This window comes from Macaca fascicularis, chromosome 12 (assembly GCF_037993035.2).
Source record: "Macaca fascicularis isolate 582-1 chromosome 12, T2T-MFA8v1.1".
NCBI classification, from domain to species: Eukaryota; Metazoa; Chordata; class Mammalia; order Primates; family Cercopithecidae; genus Macaca; species Macaca fascicularis.
Window position 1 is genome coordinate 95,785,003 of NC_088386.1, and position 14,059 is coordinate 95,799,061.

The 14,059-nt window shown below is 42.5% G+C and overlaps 1 long non-coding RNA gene across 2 annotated transcripts; it reads left to right on the forward strand.

Annotated features, from left to right (window-relative positions):
• Nucleotides 1–4,191: 4,191 nt before the first annotated feature.
• On the forward strand, nt 4,192–6,808 carry LOC135966446 (uncharacterized). 2 transcript variants are annotated; one of them, XR_010579766.1, is made up of 2 exons: nt 4,192–4,422; nt 6,524–6,808. It is a non-coding gene; the product is annotated as an uncharacterized lncRNA (long non-coding RNA). The 2 variants fall into 2 exon arrangements; XR_012421728.1 differs by having other exon boundaries at nt 4,192–4,411.
• Nucleotides 6,809–14,059: the final 7,251 nt, after the last annotated feature.

A 14,059-nucleotide genomic window follows, 5' to 3' on the forward strand; every position in this document is an offset into this window, starting at 1 on the left:
CATAGCTCCCCCACCCCTAATCCCTGGTGACCACTTATCTTTTATTGATCTATAGTTTTGCCTTTTCCAGAATGTCATATAGTTGGAATCATGCAGTAGGTTGCCTTTTCAGATTGGCTTCTTTCACTTTGTAATCTGCATTTAAATTTCCTCCATATTTTTTCATAGTTTGATAGCTCATCTCTTTTAAGTGCTGAATAATATTTCATTGTCTGGATGTACCACAGTTTATTTATCTAGTCACTTACTGAAGGACATCTTGGTTGCTTCCATAGCTATTATTTTTAAAAGCAGAAAGGACTCCTCTAGCTGAAAAACTAAAGAAGAACTTATATAGTGTGATTTCAGAAGCCTAAGAATGTTCTGTTTACCCTTAGGAGTTTCTCTTCTACCTTGAAATAAAGCCTGCTGTTTCTCCAACAAAGCTTCATTTATCTGACTTAAAATGTTACAATGAAAATACTCCTAGGAGAAATGTTACTTTAAGCATCATTAGCTATTTACACATCAGAATGACTGAGTTTTATATCTTGTTCTGAGAAATTTCCCCAGAGGTAGAGGAAAACAACATGAGACAATTGGCAGCAAGGAAAACAACTTCACCTGCTCCGCGATTATAAATAACTTATGTGAATATCAAATTCAATGACATATAGAATGGTTTCAGTGTATATCCTGCAATTCCCCCTAATGCCCCAATTGAGTGAGCAGGTCTTAGAAGTTTTACAAACATAGGCAAAAATCCTCTTAATTGACCCTCATTGGACATCAAAATTATTTTGGTAGTTTTAAATACTTGTCAAATGAGAGTTATTACTGTTTTGGGAGGGCATTTACTTTTTGTACTTTTCGTGACTGGAACTATAGTTTATGAAAAAAATACAGTCATTATTCCTTGCTCCTGTTTCTCCCTCTCCCCAGACCTTGCCAGGGCACCCAAGACCCACACATCCCTCCCACAAGGCACCCCAGCCAGGCCTGGGTCCGCCATGAAGGAAGCTTTCATGAAGGAAGCAGAAAGATCACACAAAAACTGCATGGTACAATGAGGAGATGATCTGTTGAGAAGGAAGTGAAGACTTCACTCAGCTGGTAATCAAAAACTGAGGATCTCGACCCACTTTTCTGCAAATGAGCTAACCTTGGCAAGTGCTTCCATGCCTTTGGCCTCAGTTTCCCCGTTGGTAAAATAGGAATTGGTTAAGATAACTTGTAAGACAAATCCTCTAGTTCTAAGGTTCTGTGGTGACTCTTTGACAGGTTTGTACCTAACTGAATGCCAGGAGTCATTTGTTCCTAAGATTTTATACCCTACTAGAATATAAACTCCTCTAGGCTAGGGCGCAAGTACTCCCCAAGTTCCTGGGGCAACCCATCTTTCACTGCCTGCACAAAGCAAAACCAGTGAAGTTGGTCTCCAATGACCCCAGCCTCTCCTTCTCTCCCCTAGGATCATCCAGGTAGAAAACTGTGGAATTCTAAGCCTCACTTGGACAAGTTTTCTACATTGTCCAAGCATTAATTTCTTCTTTCATAAACTGAAGATTATAATATCCATCTTACTGGGCTTGTAGTGAGAATTAGTTTTTATAATGCATACAACTTACTAGCACAGTGCCTGGCATATATTGGCAATTTTCTTTTCCTTTTGACTTTATTGCCTCGTGATATTCTAAAAACTAGAATTTTAAAATTCTAGTTCTTCCTCCACATTAAAGGAACGGAAATGGCGTGGTGAGACTAAAACTCATTTGTATTGTGTGATGGTTCCCCAGGCTTCTGTGGGGTCCAGCCCTTCATCTTTAACTGTGGAAGGCTTTGACTGTTCTACAAAGAATCCCAAGCACGTAGGGTGCAGGTGGCAAGAAGAGTTCTCTTGCTAAGCTGGGGCATCTCTCCTGATTTTGAGCTCGAACTTCCTCAAAGTCAGTGCCTAAGTCTAGTTGAGTTTTTTTCTAGGAAGCCAGTGAGTCAGAAAAGCCTGAGTGGGAAAAAATGGCAAATCTCCACCAGCTCCCTGCACCATGTGCCAAAAAAGACAACTGTCTGGGCTCCCCTGGGAAGCGGTGGCAGCTGCTGGAGGTTCTTGCCTGGGAACTGGGAGTGTGGAGGATGAGGTGCTGGCATCGAGGGTTGTTTGCACTGATTCCCCCACTCCTTCCAGCTGGCTACAGAGGTTTGGGTGAGGAACAGGTGGAGAGAAGAGAGGGAAGAGCCAGGAGCAGCTGGACTCTTGCAAGGCTCCCACAGAAAAGACTGTTCCAAGATCTGAGTACTTGGGACCAATCCAGGGAACTCAGCCCGGGTCACTGGCAGGGACTCACACCCTGAGGCAGTCCAAACCCCTTTGCATGGTGTCCTGAGCTCTTCCCAACATGGCTGCTGCCCAGCTTCACCTCCTGCCACTTCCCCCAGGTCAGCTTCTCATCATCTCCTGAGCAGCCTCCATGTGATAATGGTCCTCTCAATCTGAAAGGTCCTTCTATCCTACACTGTATTGAAAACTCTGACACAGTCTCTAAGATCCATCTCAGGCTTGCCTTCTTTGCCTAGGCCTAGCCTCTCTGCTCTGAGCCTCTGCAGCATTCATACCTCCATGGCAGTCTTCACTACCTCCTCATAGCCATCTGTTTGCATGGCCTGCTCCTCCACTAGGGTGGGAGATACTTGAGAACAGGGACCTTGCTTGATTCACCCTGAACTCCAGTGCCAGCCTGCACTTGGCATAGGATAGGTGCTCAATGAACGTCTCTTAAACGGATGTTGAGCCCCAGTTGCAGAAGAATAAAAAAAGAGAACTTGGTCTTCCCACTGTGGGGCCATGAGTACAGCCAAATGAACCAAGATGCTCACAGTACCAAGAACCTAATCACTGCTGGCCCTGGTCAGAGACTCTTGGAGGATTAACCAAATATACAAACTAGAAACACAACTCAACTATTTAAAAAGAATACTTACTTTAGGCACTTTCTTCCATATTCAAAATATTTTTGTCTTGGCCATTGTAAAAATCCTTCTATTGTAATAGCAGAATTTCGTCCTCAGATGCCAAGGAACCTTACAGTGCAATTCACCCCCTTCCTCCTTATTTTTATAATCCTAGAGAAGCAGCTGGAAGGAGAAAAAAAAAATCACACACTCAGATGTACTCAGAACTCTGTCACAAAACGGACATCAGAACTGCTAGCCAAGGGGTATTTTTCTTTAAGAAAAACTCCAAGGCCAGGCACGGTGGCTCACGCCTGTAATCTCAGCACTTTGGGAGGCTGAGGCAAGTGGATCATCTGAGGTCAGGAGCTCAAGACCAGCCTGACCAACATGGTGAAACCTGGTCTCTACTAAAAGAAAAAAAAAATACAAAAAGTAGCCGGGCATTGTGGCGGGCACCTGTAATTCCAGCTACTTGGGAGGCTGAGGGAGGAGAATCGCTTGAACCCGGGAGGTGGAGGTTGCAGTGAGCCGAGATCACGCCATTGCACTACAGCCTGGGTGACAGAGCAAGACTCCGTCTCAAAAAAGTAAATAAATAAATAAATAAACTCCACAATATATCAAACATGCAATAGCATTTCCTAGATTCTCTATCCATTTCCCTTCACCCGTGGAGGAATTCCAGATCTAATCATAGGCATTTATGGGAACCACTTTCATTGATGCCTAATCACCATGTAGTAGGAGAACTGTCATGTACACCACTGCATGTGTAAGATTAACCTTACGTTTTACCGGATTATATGTTTCACCTGATTATCACATTAAACTTACAAAAGCACACTCAGTCTTCAGCAAGTTTGTCCACTCTGCATGGCTGACCACTCCTAGAGGATAGTTATCTGCTCACGCTTTAGAAAAACTGGTCAGAGCTTTGTTGAGAGTAATTTTTGATACCTCTTCTGCACCCTTCACAACACCTGGCCACATGCTTTGTGGCCATGTTGGAAGACTTCATAAACATCTGCAAAGATAGTATACTTATTGAGAGAATGTGGAGCTCACCAGAATACATTAAGAGCTTGCAGAACGCTCAGTGGCCAAGCTGTTGGAAGACTCCCCAGGACTTCTAATCTGGCAGGAAGACTGACACATTCCTAAATGAGACTTTGAATAATTATTTAAGAGACATGTGATTTTAATTGTTACCTTTGGACTTTCCAGATACTGCTAAAATAACAATTCTGCCATTAGCACCTTAGCCCTAGGGTAGAAGCGAATTTCACCTGGAGCAAACTTCCTAATATGGAGAGGGAAGGGAAAGTGCGGGGACATGGAGAGATCCGGGATGGGAGGCAGCCCCAGTTCTGTCATTAACTGGGGATTTGGGATGTTTGCCCACTGGGCTCCTGCTCTGTAAGATGCACTTCATTTAAGCCTTAAGCTGCTGGTCTTCTGGGATCACTGAGAGCAACAAAAGGTACCATGGAGGTGAATGTCATGAGCTAAGTTCTGTGACTGTGATGGGTTGGGAGGGTCAGTGGGGGTCAGCATTTAATTAGTGTTCAGGTGTAGCCCATTCCGCAGTTACTTGTGGGTCAGAGGTTTGCTGAGGGAGGGAGAGACGGGACAGGGTCCTAAATGCCACGGAGAAGATTCACCCAACTAAAACTCACCCTCCCTTCATTTGCCGAGCACAGCATAGTCTCCCTGCTTGCCTCAGTCCTTCTAGGCCTTCTGAATCTTCTCTCAGACATCTCTCTCTCTCTCTCTCTCTGTTTTTTTTTTTGTTGTTGTTTTTTTTTTGTTTTGTTTTGTTTTTTTGTTTTTAGCAACGTGGTGCAGCTGATGGATTAGACAGTCCTGACATAGGATTGAACCCTTCCCCATTCCACCCAGTTACACAGAGGACACATTCCTGAAACACATTGTGTTAACTACAAATGTAGGACCAGAGGAAGTCTGTGGGCTGAGGGCTCAGGGCAAGGCAGCCACTGAGGCATGAGCTCAGGTCTCCTTTCATGAGAAAACCTTGTGCAGTGAGTTCCCGGCCTCAGGGCAGCATCTCTTCCCAGGCGGCTCCAGCCTGTGACGGAGAACAGCAGGGGTACTTGGGTCTGGCCATTTCTGCCCAACATGGGACTCCTCCAGCAGGACAGCCTGGCTCTGCATGGAGCTCCAGATAGGGCTCACTGGACTTTCTCAGCATTGCACTGCAGCAGAGGCTCTCCCTGCTTCATCCTCCCTCCTTCCTCATCCCCTTTCACAGGCATCAGACCTATCACATGACCTAAAGCCCTTCCCTGCCTGCTCCTATTTCTCGTCCCCTTTCTCTTTCGCAGTCATTTCCCTCCTCCTGAATTACTCACACTTCCGATTGTTTTGGTGTCTGCCTCCCAGAGGACCTGAGCTGACATCCAGCTATAGGCTCAAGAGAGGAGAAATTTATTTTAACTTTAAGAGGTTATTTTGATTCAAAATACAGCTCCATAATGTTTTACCCATAATTTAAAACTCAAAAATCTCGAAAACACCAAAACTTGATCTGACTGTATATGAGGCTATTCGAATCAGCAATTATTCTACTTCATAAATTATGAATAACATATTTATATTAAATACATTTATTACAGAAATATTAATGTGATTGGTTACGGGATGCTGCTTCTAACTGATGGGCATATCATATGCAGTGTATGTATTATATGAAATCTCTAATATCTAAAAACATCTGAATTATGAAAAATATCTAAGAGTTGTGAAGAAGGGATTGTAGACCAGTACTATATACAAATTGAAGTCTATGAAGCAGCTCATCTCCAAAGGAGAGCCCATTGAACCACGCCTCCCAGTGATGGCACCGGCTGCTCCAGACGGCCTGCTGCTATCATCATGCTAGCTGCAACCAGGAGGCATAGCTGGGACTGCACGCTCAGTGGAGCTGGTGGGAGCTGGGACAAGCAAGAGCCCTGCCCCCCTCCCCCTTCCAAACTGGGGCAGGAGCTCTCTGGGTGCTGCTGCAGCTGCCCAAACTGCAGCTGTAGACTCAGGCCTCCTGCTCTATGGAGCAGGAGGGATCCCCCTACTCCAGGGCAGGGCTGCAGCTTCCCAAACCATCACTGTGGATTCAAGCCTCCCTGTGCTCTTGGGGAGCTTCCCAGGTGCCACTGCAGCTGCCCAAACAGAGATTGTACACCCAGGCTCCCACTGCACTGGGCAGATAGGAGTCCCACCCAAAACGCAGCTGCAGACTCAGGCATCCCTGCACTCCTGGGGGCCCAGGGAAGGCTCTCTTGCCCTTGCAGGCTCGGAAGTGCCTGCTCCTCCTCCTCCTTCTCTCTGCTATTGGCACTCCTTCCAATCTGGGAGAAGTCAGGCCAAGCCTGGGTTCCATCAATGGCAGCAGGAGGCATACAGGTTCTTGGTCAGAAGGGGTCAGTCCCGGTGAGACCCTACTTTCAGGCCAAAAAGGGCCTGAAGACTGGGGGCTGGGCTGCCAGTCCGACAGACCAGAGTGGGGACTTGTGGTGCCTTTTCCAGCCCTTCCATGGCGGCCCATGGACCAATGGGCACACATTTCCTCCCTTCTAAGGTCCATAAAAGCCCCCAGCTCAGCCACAGCAAGCAGAGGATGAATAAAACAGAGACACAATGGGAAACCAGCTGCAGAGAGGAGCTACCCTCTCTGCTAAGAGCTTCAGACACCTGCAGAGATGTCCAGACTACCAGCTGCAGAGAGAAACAGTCCTCTCCAGGCATCCTCTCTGGTGGGAGCTTGATACTTGATGGGACAACCTGCCTACAGAGAGGAGCCACCCACTGCAGGTCTCCTCTGAGCTGTCGTAACACTTAATAAAACTCCTTTTCATCTTGTTCACCCTTCACTAGTCTGTGTACCTCATTCTTCCTGGATGCAGGACAAGAACTTGGGCAAAGGCACCACTAGCCACAGAGGTTTCCAGCCAGAAAATCAACACCCCAAAGATCCCATAACACAAGTCCTCATGCCCTGGTGTGGTCTTCTCACCTTGAGTCTGGGTGCTTTATCTGTAGAATGTGGCAGAAATAATACTGTGCCAGTTCTGAACACATGCTTTAAGAAAGTTTAGCAGTTTCTACTTTTATACTTTTAGATGATCTTATCTACCAGGAAATCTGGACAGACCACATGGAGAAGCTAAGTGGGCAGGGAGAGGTCCCAAGATGATTTGAGGAGGAGAGGCTTAGCCATCCCAGTGTCCCATCTGAGTCCATCCTTCTGGCCATCCCCACACAGGAGCCAGACTTAAGGCCACCTTAGATGTTCCAGCTCCTGCCATTAGACTACAAGTGGCATGAGAGACCCCAAATGAGACCAGCATAGGAACCATGCAGCTGAACCCTGTCAAGGCACAGAATCGTGAGAAGTCATAAATCACTGTGAGTTTAAGTCACTAAATTCTGTGGTGGTTGTTACACAACAGAAGATCACTGAAACACAGTTCTAAAACCCATGCTTACAAATGAGTGAAATGTTGCAGAATAGGAAAAACACCAAAAAAGAAAAAAAGAAGCCAGATAGCACTAAAAATAGGTCATAATAACAACTTCCACCAAATAAATGCCTCTTGTGTGCCTGGTATTAGGCTTACATATATTACCTCATTGCAACACTGAAAAGAATGCTTTATTATCTCCATGTTACAGAAGAGGAAACCAATGCAAAGAGAGGTCTGTGAGTCTGTAACAGAGGTGGGATTCACACCTAGAAATTTCTACAAGATTGACACCTCCCAGCTATTGGGGCCTTGTAGAAATGCATCCCTCTCCAATGAACATGTGTTCTCTCTGCTATCCTGCATCTAATCAACCAGTGACTGCACCTTCACCTCCCCTCTGGGGACCAGTCACCCCACTCTCAATGAATGTGCTTTGGGTGGAGTTCTGTCCTTGTGATCTCAGCTTCAGCTTATAGGCACATCCCATTGCCCAGGACACAGTTCAGGCAAGGGCAGGGATAGTGAGATTTGCTGGAAAATACTCTTTCCTTTCCACACTAGATATGGTGCAAGGGAATATGCCCCCTGCATCTGCTCTTCAACCTCATCAAGATCTCCCAGGCTCTCTCCTCTCAGGCTTGTTGCATTCTAAGCATTTTCCTGAGCATACCCTTCACTGCTTTCCTGGAACATCCTTTCTCCAGCTTCTCTTTTTGTCCAATTATTTCTAATCCTCAAGACTTTATTCATGAATGCTCCATTACTGGATATCCTGCAGTGAGGGGATGGGCCTGGGACTAAGTCCCAGGCCCATCCCCTCACTGCAGGATCTGAGTTAGCAGTCCTTGCTTTGTGCTTCTGTTGTCACTAAATATACTGTGTTATGTCACTGATCATATTGCTGTGTCACCTCTGGCCTATCTGCCTGTCTTCTCTACCATTCTGCAAATTCCTCAGGGCATGCGGCATGTCCTAACTCTCTTGTATCCTTATCACTTTGCACAGTGCTCACTTTGTAGATGACAATATAAATTAAATGAATGGCTGAATATGGATAAACCATGTTAGGGCTACCAAGACCTTCTTTGTCTAGTGTAGATCTCCCTATGGGATCAGCAGCAAATAACCAGTGAAATATCAAATTCTGCTTTCAGCCTTCCAGGTGTTCCAGGTTGTTGATGGTTGGCATTGGCAGGTGTAAGGGTTGAAATATTTGTTCCTATTGAGTTTGGGAGATGACAAATAACATCTTCCAGTCAACTGAGAGCTGAGATACAAGAACAAGAACACGAAGATTAAAATGCTAGTTTCATCACAGTTAAAATCAATTGGAGAACATGACTTTAATTCGGTAACTAAGTTGGCCTTTCAAACACTCTCTTCCATAGGAAGAGTTTGAGTCTCCAAAGCAAACCATTCAGAATTGCTTCACGGCAGAGAGAAAAGAAACAAGGGAGTTTGCAGCATTTTAAGAACTTTGATTCACAAAGCATTCACAAAGCATAGACCAAACGATGTTAATTTCTTGCAAATCCAGTTGATCTCATATCAACCCCTCCTCTCATGTGGAGAAGTAAGAAGGGGCACAGGGAAGAGACTTGAAGTGTCACCTAGAGGAAGCCCCTTTTGGAATCTTGAAGCCCAGGACATGTCTGTACATGATGTGAAAAGACATGGAGAAACTGGGGGCTCTGAGGCCCAGAAAGCTGGTGTTGTGTCCACTGAGAAACATATATGTACTAGTTTCCTGGATTGTTGGAGGGTACAACCAAGATACCCAGTGAAGCAGTGATCATGAAGTGCCTATATAAAGGCTTGAAAACACTGGTTAGAAATGTAAAACTATCCATTTTATCCACACAAGCAATACATAGAGAATAATAATCCTCTCTGATAACACATCCAATGATATTTCTGAAACATGAACACTTACAGTTTTCTTTAGTTTATTTGGATATGTGTTAATTTCTTATTTTTAATGGAAAATGCTGAAATGTTATATTACAATGTTCAGGCTGAAATAAATGAGGGTTTTTGTTTTTACATTGTTTTGAAAACTTAGAAAAGTACGACCCTGCCTCACTTTCTATTATAGCTTAAAATGTGGCATGTAGTTGACTGATTATTTCAGGCTCAACTTTCTTCTTAGGTTACAAATGAGGGAGAAAGTTGAGTTATATTAAAAATGAACTTGGCTCTGAAGACTGAGATTTAAGCGTCTTGGTCTTCTAACTTCAAGACATCTACCTTCCCTGAAACTCAGTTTCCTCATCCCCATCTATAAATTGGGGATATTAGAATATCTACATCCTTGGATTGAAATAAGAATTAAATGGGACAAAGTGCATAGAAATCTGAAGGACAATAGGCATTGAACTAGGTGCTTGATAAATGTTTTTTGAAGTAGTCAGCAGGTCATCCCCTGGTAATGTTACCAAACCTTCAGGGGCCAGGGGATGCTGGGGAAGTCTGACTTCCTGTTGCTGGAGTTCCTTCCCTGGTATAGGCTTGTCTCTATGAACCCAACACAACTACCAGTGTTGAATTACAGAAGCACAAAGGCTGAGCGTTAAAAAGAGTGGGAGGAAAAAATTAAAAACATTTCTAAGGCCTTTCTCTTAAGCCAGGAACTAAGAGCGTAAGATTAGAACAAATGCACTCAAGATTTAAGGACAAATGGACGATGGGGTCCTTGGGAGGCAAGTCTTTTCTTGTAGCCATGAGCAGTTAGCCAGTGGCTACACAATGTAAGAAACTGTTCATTCCAGTCTGAACATGGTGATGTGACATGTTAGCATTTTTTCATTTAATAGTCAAGTATATATATCAAGTATGCCTAGAGCGAAATGTGTCATGCAAGCTGCAGGATACATGCTATATACCCCAAGTGACAAGAATGCCAGATAAGAGAAGATCTGAAGGTATAATCTTTGCCTGTCTGAAAGTTTACTGCAACCATTTGTTTACAAGTCCACCTTTTTACAGTTGGAAGTTTGGAAGGTGAACAGAAAGAAAATGACTAGATAACATGACAGCAGCACATTTCTCTAACAAGTTTTCATGGTTCTTGTATCAAAGTACAACTGAACATGATGAATCCTAAGACATATTTCAAGAAAGATGTAATCATAGACACCTATCTTCACATTGCCATTCAAATTTTTTCACTTCTTAATTTGCATATGCAAATAAAGGACTTGCAAATGACTTGGTTACAAATATTATTTAAATTATATACAAGATTTTAAGTCCCCCGAAAGCAGGAATTATATTTTTTTAGACATTGCATCCTCTTTAGCATCTGCCTACAATGTCCTGATAGAATCTCAAAACATATTTAATTAATATAAATAAATTTAAATAAGCTTTTAAGTATAATAGATGCCAAATTGTTTTCCATATTTTTCTGCATTGTTTAAAAGAAAATGAGATGTGATAATACACATAGATTTTTGCTAAATGTAATTTCTAAATAATAGATATTATCCTTCCTCTATGGTGCTTCTTGAGAGTGAGTTTGACACAACCAAAGAGGCAGGTTGATGGATTCGGGTTGCTAGAGAACTGTTTTGGGTGTTGCAGGAGAGTTTGGAAGTTCCCAAAAGTGTATCCAATATCTCAGCCCTGCTCTGCTTGGCACTGCCCACTTGCTCTGCCTGTCTCTTCCTTTCCTAAATATGGTGAGAATTTTACTATTGAGTAGATGTCTGGTTTCTGTATTAGAAAGGACAATGTGGCCGAATGGGGTGACTCACACCTGTAATCCCAGCACTTTGGGAGGCTGAGGCAGGCGGATCATGAGGTCAGGAGATCCAGACCATCCTGGCCAACATGGTGAAACCCCGTCTCCACTAAAAATACAAAAATTAGCTGGATGTGGTGGTGGGTGCCTGTAATCCCAGCTACTCAGGAGGCTGAGGCAGGAGAATGGTGTGAACCCGGGAGGCAGAGGTTGCAGTGAGACGAGATCGTGCCATTGCACTCCAGCCTGGCAACAGAGCGAGACTCCATTTCAAAAAAAAAAAAAAAAAAAAAAAAAAAGGACAATGCAGCTCATAAAAGGTATTCAAAATATCAAATGAAACAGTTTTAGATGAAAAAGGAAAGAACCACTAACTTTTCCTCTTTGTCCTCATAAGTGTCAGATAGACAATTACAGTACTCTAACATTTTACCATTAGAAACAATGTTCCATTCTGCTAGTAGTGTAGGGTTTACCATCTGATGTCACGAAAGAAAATAATTATACTCTACCGCCTTGTTTTTCTTTAAGATAAACTGATACCAGAGCTCTGCAACTCAACCCTGGAAAACTGAAATGAACAGCACAGAAAGTGGATTGCCTGGGTTAATAAGTGGGGCTGAGATGGTTTACTAAAAGTTAAGTATTCTTCCTTTTAATTTCCTCCAGGATTTATGAAGGCAAAACCACCATAAAGTTTTATTTCCCAGGGCATTTTTTGAAAATACCAGGCACCAGGGCTAAAGGAATCACCTCTAGGATTTGTTTGTTGCAGCTTCAACTTGAACTCTCTTCCTCAGCCATAGGTTCACTGCCAGTGCCTCGCTCTCATGTCACAATGACTCGAAGTTGGAAATTGATAGCCTGAACCTCACTGAGCCAACACAAACAGTTTCCTAAGAAAATTCATGTATTTATTAAGTAAAGAAAAATGAATACCTTTTTTTAACCATGTGTCTCGAAAGCCCATGAATGCTTTCTATAAGACACACACAATAGGAGAAAATCCAAGAAACAAGTAGGAGACAAGGAGATAGGATCTACTCAGAACAGCTGAAATGAGACTGAGAACAATACAGTGCTTTGATTGATACAGTGATTTAAAAATTAAAAGAGGGGAGTCTATCTGTGAGCTGAATGCCAGTTACTAGAGATTGATGGATGGCATGAATCTTCTCTTTGTGGCACTTCAGATAAAATGTGTTTTCTTTCAGAGAGGATCTTTATAAGACAATTGCTCAACTAGGAGGGTGTGTGTGTGTGTGTGTGCACACGTGCATGCCACTCACACACATGCACACTGCAGCATTTCAGAGCAGGGCTCAATATCCAGAATGCAAGGCTGCTCCATGCTCTGCAAACTGTCTGTACATAGTTTATGCATAGATAATGTACTTTAAAACATCCCTCCTGGACAAGCCTTCATTTCCAATTGTGTCTCTGCACCATGTGGTAGCCAGCATGATTAAAGAAAAAGTGATTGTGTGAACCTCCAAATCCATCTGTCATGTCATTGGCATTGAAGAGCCTCACTGAAAAATTAGCCTCCTCCTTCCCCCAACTTGTGTTTTCCCATCCTCGAGACAATACGGGAAGCTCTTAGCCGGGAGAGAAGGGAACAAAGGGGCAAGAAATTCAATAAAAAAGAGATCCTAGGCAAAATGAAATATTGTTTCTCTGTATTGCTCTTTTTCTTTCCAGTCCACAGAGCATTAACCAGTTGTCTGCTGCACCACGAGGCAGGATCATTTCTAGTATTTGTCTGCAAAAGACTGAAGCATTTGAAACATCAAGGGTGTCCAGTGTGATAGTCTGGAACACAAGAGTCTAAACTGGACACAAAAATGACAGGCAAAATGTGAAAAAAATACTTGTAATTCCTACATCTTTGGAATTTTCCTAGTATACTCGCCTAATTAACTGCACATATAGGCTCAAACACATATTGAATTTTTTTCATATTCTCTGTGCACGTATGAGGACTTCCTAAAATTGTATCCAGAATTTTATTTATGTATGCATGTGTGCATTTTTCTTGGGAGAGGGCCCACAGTGAGCATCAGTTTTTACAAATAGTTTATGACCCACAAAGTGGGTTAAAAATCACTGCATTCAGGTATTTACTACTTATTTTATGTTTATTTCCTCAACTGTACAGGGTACATTTGCTGTCATTTGGGATTAAGGGTTTAGAGACAAATTATATCTATGAAATACTTAACTTCAGCCAAGAGAAAAACAAGAAAACCCAAGTAAACTAGAAAAGAGATGCTGAACTACAAGGCAAAAGAGGGTAGGATGAAGTACATTAGATTTATATTTTTTGCTTATTTGATAAGTACAAACTCAGACAAAACATAAAATGCACAGTATATGGATTTGGGAGTTGTTTTTTAAGCTTTTTAGGAATTTTCTTTTTAAATTCTTATTTTGATTGTTGAGAGAAAAAAATGTGCATATTTGGACTAATGAACTCATTTAAAATTTCTTCAGTTGGTATTAGTTTTTAAAGCTAATTAAAATGGGAAAATTACAGAGTTGCACATTTGTTTCAGGCCAGAAGATTTTGATGGAAAAAATTATTAACACAGCTTGCCCTAAGCAGGCTGCCTTGCAGTCATTGAAATTTTTAATCTGTGTGCATTCATCTTAACCTGAATGTTTTCTAAAAGTTAAACAAATAAGGATTAATGGGTATATTTTAGAATTGAGTATATTAGTTGCAATAAATATAAAAGCTATTGTTGGGTAAAGGAAGATACTCTTAAGTATTGAGATTAAAGGGAACAAGTTCTTTCTTTCATCAAGAACTAAACCCTAACATTGATTCCTTATTGTGGAGGTATGTGAAATAAGCACAAAGAGACTAAAAACAGCCCTTTATGATCAAAACACTCAACAACCTAGA